Source organism: Manis javanica, chromosome 17, assembly GCF_040802235.1.
Source record: "Manis javanica isolate MJ-LG chromosome 17, MJ_LKY, whole genome shotgun sequence".
Classification (NCBI taxonomy): Eukaryota; Metazoa; Chordata; class Mammalia; order Pholidota; family Manidae; genus Manis; species Manis javanica.
In genome coordinates, this window is record NC_133172.1 from 49813236 (window position 1) to 49821861 (window position 8626).

The 8626-nt window shown below is 35.3% G+C and overlaps 1 long non-coding RNA gene across 1 annotated transcript in view; it reads left to right on the forward strand.

The window, feature by feature from the left end:
• Nucleotides 1-8626, forward strand: part of LOC140847125 (uncharacterized) — a 749959-nt gene that overhangs the window by 152883 nt on the left and 588450 nt on the right. The window lies entirely within an intron of this gene.

An 8626-nucleotide genomic window follows, 5' to 3' on the forward strand; every position in this document is an offset into this window, starting at 1 on the left:
TGTATGCTTCTGTGGACGGTGGAAATGGCTTTTTGGGCAAGATAACAAGAAGTAGGAGAGCAAGATTAATGAGTGCATTTAAAATTTCCTGAGTTCTGTTGTATCTAAGTCCTACAGATTTTACAATGGTCTCATTATCACTCATTTCCAAATAGTTTGTGAGCTCTATTTTGATCTTTTTTTTAAACATAGGAGTTATTGTCAAGGGGGTTTAAAGTTTCTGAGTGTATAGTTTTTTGGCCATTTTTTTGATGATGAATATAATTTTATTTCCTTGTGGTCAATCAATATGCCTTATATGATTTCTGCTTTATGGGAGTCAATGAGCTTTTTCTTCATGACCTAATATGTGATCAGTTTTCTTTTTTGAGTGTCCTGTTTTGGAAGAATGTTCTTTAATGTGTTTGATATTCTATTTCATATCCATTAAATCAAACTTGTTAGCTAGATTTTTCAAATATTCCATATTCTTACTTTTTGTTCACCTTCTGTCTGCTGGTTCCTGAAAGCTGTGTTGAAATGTTCATTCAACATGTTCAAAAGTTCACATGTTACATCTTCTTGGCAAATATCCCTTTTTCATTCTTGTAGTGCCTTAACCTAATTTTTTTTCTTTTTTTCCTGATACTAAGAATTACTTAGTGCGTTACACAGTTATCTTCACTCTTCCTGGGTTGTCTTATTTTAGATAGGTCTGTGGATTATCTATTGCCATGTGGTAATTTCTTTTTCCATAGATAATGATCCTTTACCCAGATTATAATTACCAGTGTGTTTGGACTTATTTATATTTTCTATGCCTTTTTTGTTTTTCCTTTCCTATATTTGGTTGATTGGATTATTTTATTTCAATTTTCCCTTCACTGATGGTTTGTAAGTTGCTTCTTTTCTATCAGTTACACTTAAAATTTTAATACACATACTGATTGCATGTTTAATTACCTCTATCCTACCCCTTAAATGAGTTGAAACCTTGATGCATTTTTATTTCTGTCTCTTTCCATCTTCTCTGGCACTTTTCAGGTCTTAAATTCTAAGTTGTTAATTTTCATATGTTTGAAATCAGTATTTATTGAAATTTAGTTTTGCTGGTGTCTTTGCTGCTTAATCCAGTCCTTCTCTCTCCTTTTCTGCAGTACATTCTTGAGAAATTCTTGCTGGAGTTTGTATGTGGTAAACCAAATCCTTGCATGTCTGAAAATGTCCTTATTTTGAAAAACAATTTGACCTGTAGAATTTTAGGTTCAAATCCCTTTCTTTTAGAACATTAGTGATATTGATCCTTCAGAAACTGAAATTAAGTTGGTTCTTATTTCTTTTTAGGTCACATGTTCATATGTTACTTTTTTCTCTCTGGAATATTTCAAACATTTTTTTATTATAGTTAATACATTTTTCACAAGTAAAATCCATAAAAAGTTGCACTCAGAATTCTTGCTCCTACCCCCATTCCCTCCTTCCTGTTCTTTCCTCATTAGGCAACAATTTCTATTAGATTTCTGTTCATCTTTTCTGTGTATCTTTATTAAAAGAAAGCAAATGCAAATGTCTGTTTCCTCCCCTTTCTGTTCCCCATTTGTCATGTAGCATTCTACATAACTTGCTTTGCATGTTCCATGTTCATCTTTTTCAGCAATGTATGTCCTGGAGAACTTTCCATATCTGTAAATGCAGATTTTCTCAGCCTTTTATTCTGTTGTGTAGTATTTAATTCCATGGATGTATCCATGGTTTCTTCAACCAATACTCTATTAAGGGATAGTTGGATAATTTCCAATTTTTTGATATGACCATTTCCAATAAAAATTCTGTAATGAATAATCTTACACATATGCCATTTATATATGTGTATGCATACATCTGTGGGGTAGACTCCCAGAAGTAGGATTGTCAAAGGGTGAATGTTCTCTATGCTTGGGAGAGACTGCCACATTCCGCTCCCTGGGAGTTGACCATTTCATTTCACTTTCTTACTTTCTTACTTGACCTCTGTGCTTGTTTCACCCCAGCCTCAAGAGTGTTGGCAAATTTTAATTTTTGCCAGTCTGATAAGTGACAAATGGTATCTGAGTGTAGTTTTGATTTACCTTTATCTTATTGTGAACAAGGTTGAGACTTTCTCACAAGCTTCATGGCCATTTGTATTTTTTGTCATCGTTTTGTTGTTTTTATTTTTATTTTTTGTTGAGGACTGTGTCTTTATGTCCTTTGTCCATTTTTATTTTGGATTGTTGGTCATTTCTTCTTGAATTCTAGAAAATCTTTATGAATTAGGGAGATCAGTCGTGTCATATCAATTAGAATTCTCCCACTCCCCAATCCCATTTGTCACTTGAGTTTTAATTTTGCTTACAGTGTTCTGTGGCATGAACAGAAGGTTTGGATTATTACTTAATCAAATTTATGATCTTTAATTGTTTCTGGATTTTGAAGTATAACTTGTAAAGGACTTCCCCAGTCCATATTTGATGTGTTTCTAGTACTTCATCTTTTATCTTTAAAGCTTTAATGCTTTTAGAGTTTATGCTTGTGTACAATGTGAAGTAGGAAACCAACTTAATTTTTTTCTCAGACTGCTATCCAGCTATACTAATATTTATTAAAATGTTCTTCTACATCTCAGTAATTTGAGATGCCATTTTTATAATAAAACAAATGCCTGTATATATTCTGGTCTATTTCTGAACATTCTATTCTGTTCCATTGGAACAGCCTCTTAATCACCAGCTGTATACTTTTAATTGCTGTGTTTTGGTAGCTAATAGGTCTATTCTTCCATCATTTCTCTTCTTTTTCAGAGTTTTCCTGGCTATCTTAAAACCTAATTTTTCATATGAATTTTAGGATCAATTTGTCTAGTTCTAGGAAAAAAAGACCTGCTTGTATTTTATTTGATTTCATTAAGTTAACTTAGGAAGAATTGACTTTGATTCTTCCTTTCCAAGATTATAGTATCTCTTTTTACTACTTTTTATTCTTCAGTAATAGTTCAGTTTTCCTCCTATCATTTGCTTTTTCTTGTTAAACTTCTTCCTAACTGTAAATAGGGTTTTCCCTTTCATTGAATCTTCTGTTGTTTTATTATATAAAAGTTATTTATTTTTAATTAATTTTACATACTGCCACCTTACTGAATTGTCTTATGTTTTGTTGTTTTTTTAGTTGATTTATTGAGTTTACAGGTACAAAATCACATCATCTCAAAATAGCTTTGCTTCTTTCCAATCTTATGCCTCTATTTCGTTCTCTGCTCTAGTTGTATTGGTCCACTACAGTGTTAAATACAGGGATGACTCTGAGCATCTTTGTGTCTAATTTTAGCATGAATGTTTCCAATATTTCTTCATTGTATCAGAAGCTGAAGTCTTGGCTGATTTTGTGTGTGTGTGTGTGTGTATGCATGCGTGTGCCTGTGTATGCGTACATAAGCACTTCCCTACCCAGACCCTGCCAGCTGCCCCAGAGGTCACCTGAGGACAGTTCCCATTCATGCTGGTAGCTTTCTGCCTTTCTCTGTTTCAGCACATTCTGTAGCTGTGGGAGAGTTTTTTTAGTCTCTGTGCAAGGCAAACAGGGTACCCTGTGGAGCTGGTGCTTCCAGCAGTGACCTCCAACCAATGAGGCTTGGAGATCAGTGGATGAACACTATAGCTTCTTTACCCTCTTATGGACAACTCAGAGGTGTGTTCCACACAGTCTCTCAAAATACCATTCCCCAGAAGGTTTAGGAAAAGGAGAGAATAGGAGGGGATAGCCATCACTATTGCCAGCATCTGACATATGATAGGCACTTGGAGAGGCTGAATAGGGCTAGACTAGGGGAAGACAGGGCTTGAATCTTATCCCAAATGGCCCTGGATGCCCAGGTGCGCTGAGTCTTGGAGAATCTTCTCTGAAATAGTCTGTCTAAGGATAAATGGAGTGGAACCCCTGGAGCTGCTCTCAAATCAAGGCATCTTTTTGTGGTACACATATAGGCAGTGATTAAAATGAAAGCAAACTTTCTCTGGAATCTTTCAGGGTTTTTTTCTTATCTTTGACATTCTGAAAATGTGTGTGTGTGTATATTATCTCCCCCATCCATTAGACAAATGTACAATTTCTGAATCTAGCCTTCAAAGCTCTACTTTTCTTCCTTAATTTCTGTGGCTTTTGTGTGTGTTTTGAAATAATTCTTTGTATTTTCCAGTTGACTATTTTAATTTTCAGCTTAGTCTGAGGTCACAGACTGAGGTTTTAATTTTTGTGATTTTTTTTTCAAAGACAATTTTTTAAGAGCAGTTTTAAGTTCCTAGTAAAATTGAGAGGAAGGTACAGAGATTTCCCATCTGTCCCCTGCCCCCCACTTATGCATAACTTTTGCATTATCAGCATCCCCCACCATAGTAGTACATTGGTTACAATTGATGAACCTGCACTGACACATCACTCTCTCCCAAAGTCCATTATATACCTTAGGATTCACTTTTGGTGTTGTACATCCTATTAATTTGGACAAATATATAATGACATGTGTCCATCATAATATTGCTATAGTAATATATATTATATCATAATATAATATGGAAAGTATTATAGTAATTTAGCATCATCTATAGTATTTTCACTGTCCAAAAAATCCTCTATGCTCTACTGACTCATCTCTTTACCCTCGACCCCTTGGCAACTGCAGATCTTTTTTTTCTTTTTAATTATGGTATCATTGATATACATACAATCTTATGCAGGTTTCACATGAGCAACACTGTGGCTACAACATTCACCCATGTTGTCAAGTTCCCCCCACCATGCCATTGCAGTCACTGTCCATCAACGAACTACAGATCTTTTTACTGTCTCCATACTTCTGCCTTTCCCAGAATGTCATGTAGTTTGACTCACACATTGCATAGCCTTTTAGAGTGCCTCCTTTCACTTAGTAATATGAATTTAGGCTTCTTCCATATTTTTTCATGGCTTGATAGCATATTTCTTTTTATCAGTAAATAACATATTCCATTTTCTGGATGTACCACAGTTTCTTTATTTGTTCACCCAGTGATGGATATCTAGGGTGCTTCTAAGTTTTGGCAATTATGAATAAAGCTGCTATAAACATTTGTGTGAAGGTTTTTGTGTGGACACATATTCATCTCCTTTGGGTAAGTTGTATGATAAGAATATGTTTAGTTTTTAAGACACTGTCCGATTGTCTTCCAAAATATAAGTACCATTTTGCATTCTGACCAACAATGAATAAAAATTCTTCTTTCTCCACACCCCTGCTAACATTTGGTGTTGTCAGTGTTCTGAATTTTGGCCATGTGTAGTAGTATTTTATTGTTTTAATTTGCATTTCTCTGATATGGAATATGATTTGGAGCATCTTTACATGTGCATAGTGCCATCTGTAAGTCTTTGGTGAGTATCAAAGTCTTTTGCCCATTTTTTAAGTTGGATTATTTTTCTTATTGTTGGCTTTTAAGAGTTCTTTGTATATTTTGGATAGCAGCCCTTTATCATATGTGTCTTTTGAAATTACTTTCTCCCACTCTGTGGCTTGTCTTCTCATTTTCTTGATACTGTCTTTTGCAGAGCATATGTTTTAAGTTTTAATGAAGACCAGCTTATTATTTCTTTCATGAATTGTGCCTTTGGTTTATATCTAAAAAATCATCACCAGACCCAAAGTTATATAGATTTTTCTCCCATGTTGTCTTCTAGAAGTTTCATAGTTTTGCATTTTACTTTTAAGTCTATGACCCATTTTAAGTTAATTTTTGTGAAGGGTCTAAGGTCTGTATCTAGATTTATATTTTTGCCTGTGTATGTTCATTTGTTCCAGCACTATTTGTTGAAGGGACTGTCTTTGCTGCATTGTATTGCCTTTGCTCTTTTGTCAAAGATCAGTTGACTATACCATATAGGTGTATTTCAGGGATTTCTATTCTGTTCCATTGGTCTTGTTTGTCTTAGTGACACATTTTTGTTTACCTTATCTCTTTTTTTTGTGTTTGTCTGCTCTTGTTTTATGGTTATGATACTCTGACATATAGATATGCTTATTTACTTAAAATAGCTTTATTGGGATATCATTCACATTCCAAAAAATCCAGTGTTTTAAATTGTACATGTGAGCATTTTTAGTATATTTACTGAGTTGTGCAACCATTACCACTACCTAATTCTAGAATGTTTTCATTACTCCGAAAAGAAAACCTAGAACCACCAACAGTCACTTTCCATTTTCCCCTCCCCAAAGATCCTGGCAACCTCTAATATACTTTCTACTGCTATAGATTTGCCTGTTGTGGACATTTCATATAAACAGATTCATCCAATATGTTGTCTTTTGTGACTGGTTTCTTTAACTTAGCAAAATATTTTCAAGGCTCTTGCATGTTGAAGCATGCATCAAAACTTTATTTTTTTCTATTGCTCAATAGTATTCCATTGTATGGATATTTCATCTTTTATTTATCCATTCATTAATTGACGGACATTTGGCTATTACGAATAGCATTGTTATGAGCATTTGTGTATAGTTTTTGTGTGGACACATGTTTTCAGTTCTTTTGAGTGTATGCTGAGGAATGAAATTGCCATGTCATATGGTAACTCAATGTTTAACATTTTGAGCAACTGTCAAATTATTTTACAGACTGGCCACACAATTTTACTATCCCATGGCCATGTGTCAGGGCTTCAGTTTCTTCATATGTCAATCCCCCTCTGTTTGATAATTTTCTTTTGTGTAATTGGTTTCCCTAGAATGTTTAGTGATTCTTGGTTTTATGTTCTTCTTTATTTTGGAGATCACCTGGCTATTGTTTATACACTTGAGTTTTGAGTGGTTAGTATTCAGTGATACATAACTACACTGTACACATACTCTTAAATGATAATTGACTCTTAAATGATAAATGATAAATGCTTAGAAAATGGAAATGGATCTTCTTAATTAAAATACAAACATAAGCAAATAACCAAGTACACTTTGCTTGAATTTTTGTGGTTAAAATTCATTTAAAAATATTTACAAAAATATGTGATAATAAGTTTTTGCTTTAGAAAGTATATTTATCACATAATATAACACTAGATTCTTGGGAATTTCAAACATCAAATCTTACTGTCAGATCTGTGTATATAGATGGTGCAGGTTAGAGTTTGGGTTGCCTTTTGTTTTTGAAGTTGCCTTGCTGACTGCGGTGTATGATTTCCCAGCAGTTCCAAGAGCATGCTGAACCTCTCATGTCTGAGCATCTTCCATGCTGATCTCTCTGCTTAGAATGACCCTAGCTACTTTTCATGTCTTGATTCCAGGCAGCCTCCTTTGATGAGAGCCAGAGTCGGTGCTGGGAGTATGGAGGGAAGTTTTAAGCTTCAAGGAGATGGGCTGTTGAGAAGCAGTCGTGATGTCTGGGCCTCAAACAGGCATTCTGGAGATAAGGCAGTGCTCAGCATGGAGCATGGTTGTGCAGAGGCAGAAGGCCAGTCCAGCCACCTGGACAAACATGGAAGAATTTAGGGTTAAGAGTGTAGACCACAGGCATATTTGCATCAGAATGACACCTAGTTCCAGGAGAAAGCAAAGTTAACTACAAGCATAGTGACCATGAAGCTGGATCTAAGCTGTGAATCCTGTTCCATTGCATATGTCTTCCTTCCATATGCAGAAGAAGCAAGTGATGCCCTTCTGGGCCTGCAGAGATGACCACGCCCCATGAAGGCCACCAGGAAAGAGAGAGGCATTGTAAATTTGTTCTTCCTCCAACAGTAGTCAGACCGTTTCCTAGCACCGACATTACAATCCTCCAGTAGTCTTGAGGACTCACTTTCTGGGATCAGTTTGAGTTTTCATTGCCTTTGGAAGTGTGTTCTTTAGCTAATTTATAGAGAGTAGCTTTTCATATATTTTAGATAACAGAATTTGAATATGTGCCAAGGCTGTGAGGCTGTAATAAATGTTTTCTAGGTGTTTCAAAGTTTAATCACATAGTCACCAAATTAGTTTAATAGTAGTCAAAGGATGATGCAGTTTCTATATTACATGGGGCCCACTGGTTTTTCAAATGATTAATTAAAAAATTTTCCTAACTGTCGTGCCTCATATCGAATTTACCGAGTATCATAATTCCTCCAAGTGGTAAAGATACCTCAAGACAAATGCTGGTCATAAATCTGCAAAGAAGTAAAAAGCTAACCTTTTCAAACAATATGGCTTCTCTCTCACTTACCAACTTTACATTTCCCTGTATGGCCCCGGAAGATGACTGGTTAGCCAGAGACGGGTAAGATTCCTCAAGAGAGGAACAACCTAAGACAGGCACAATTGCAGGGGGGCCATCAGGTGAGAAATTGGGGATCAACAGTGGTGAAGCTTAGAACTTCACCCCCCCCCCTGTTTTGAGAGAAATCTTCTGCATCCGTGGATGTTTTATTGCCCTTGTCTAGCTCGGATTAACACATAGTCTACAGGCACACACCTGATCATCTACAATTGCTCTCTTACAACACTAAACTATGTTTTCTACCTTTATCTTGCATCTACCTACCACTTCAGCATTTTATTAAAAATAAAAATAATAATAAAATAAAGGGAGAAATGTGGGATCCGCATATAAATCAAATATAAAAATCAAAT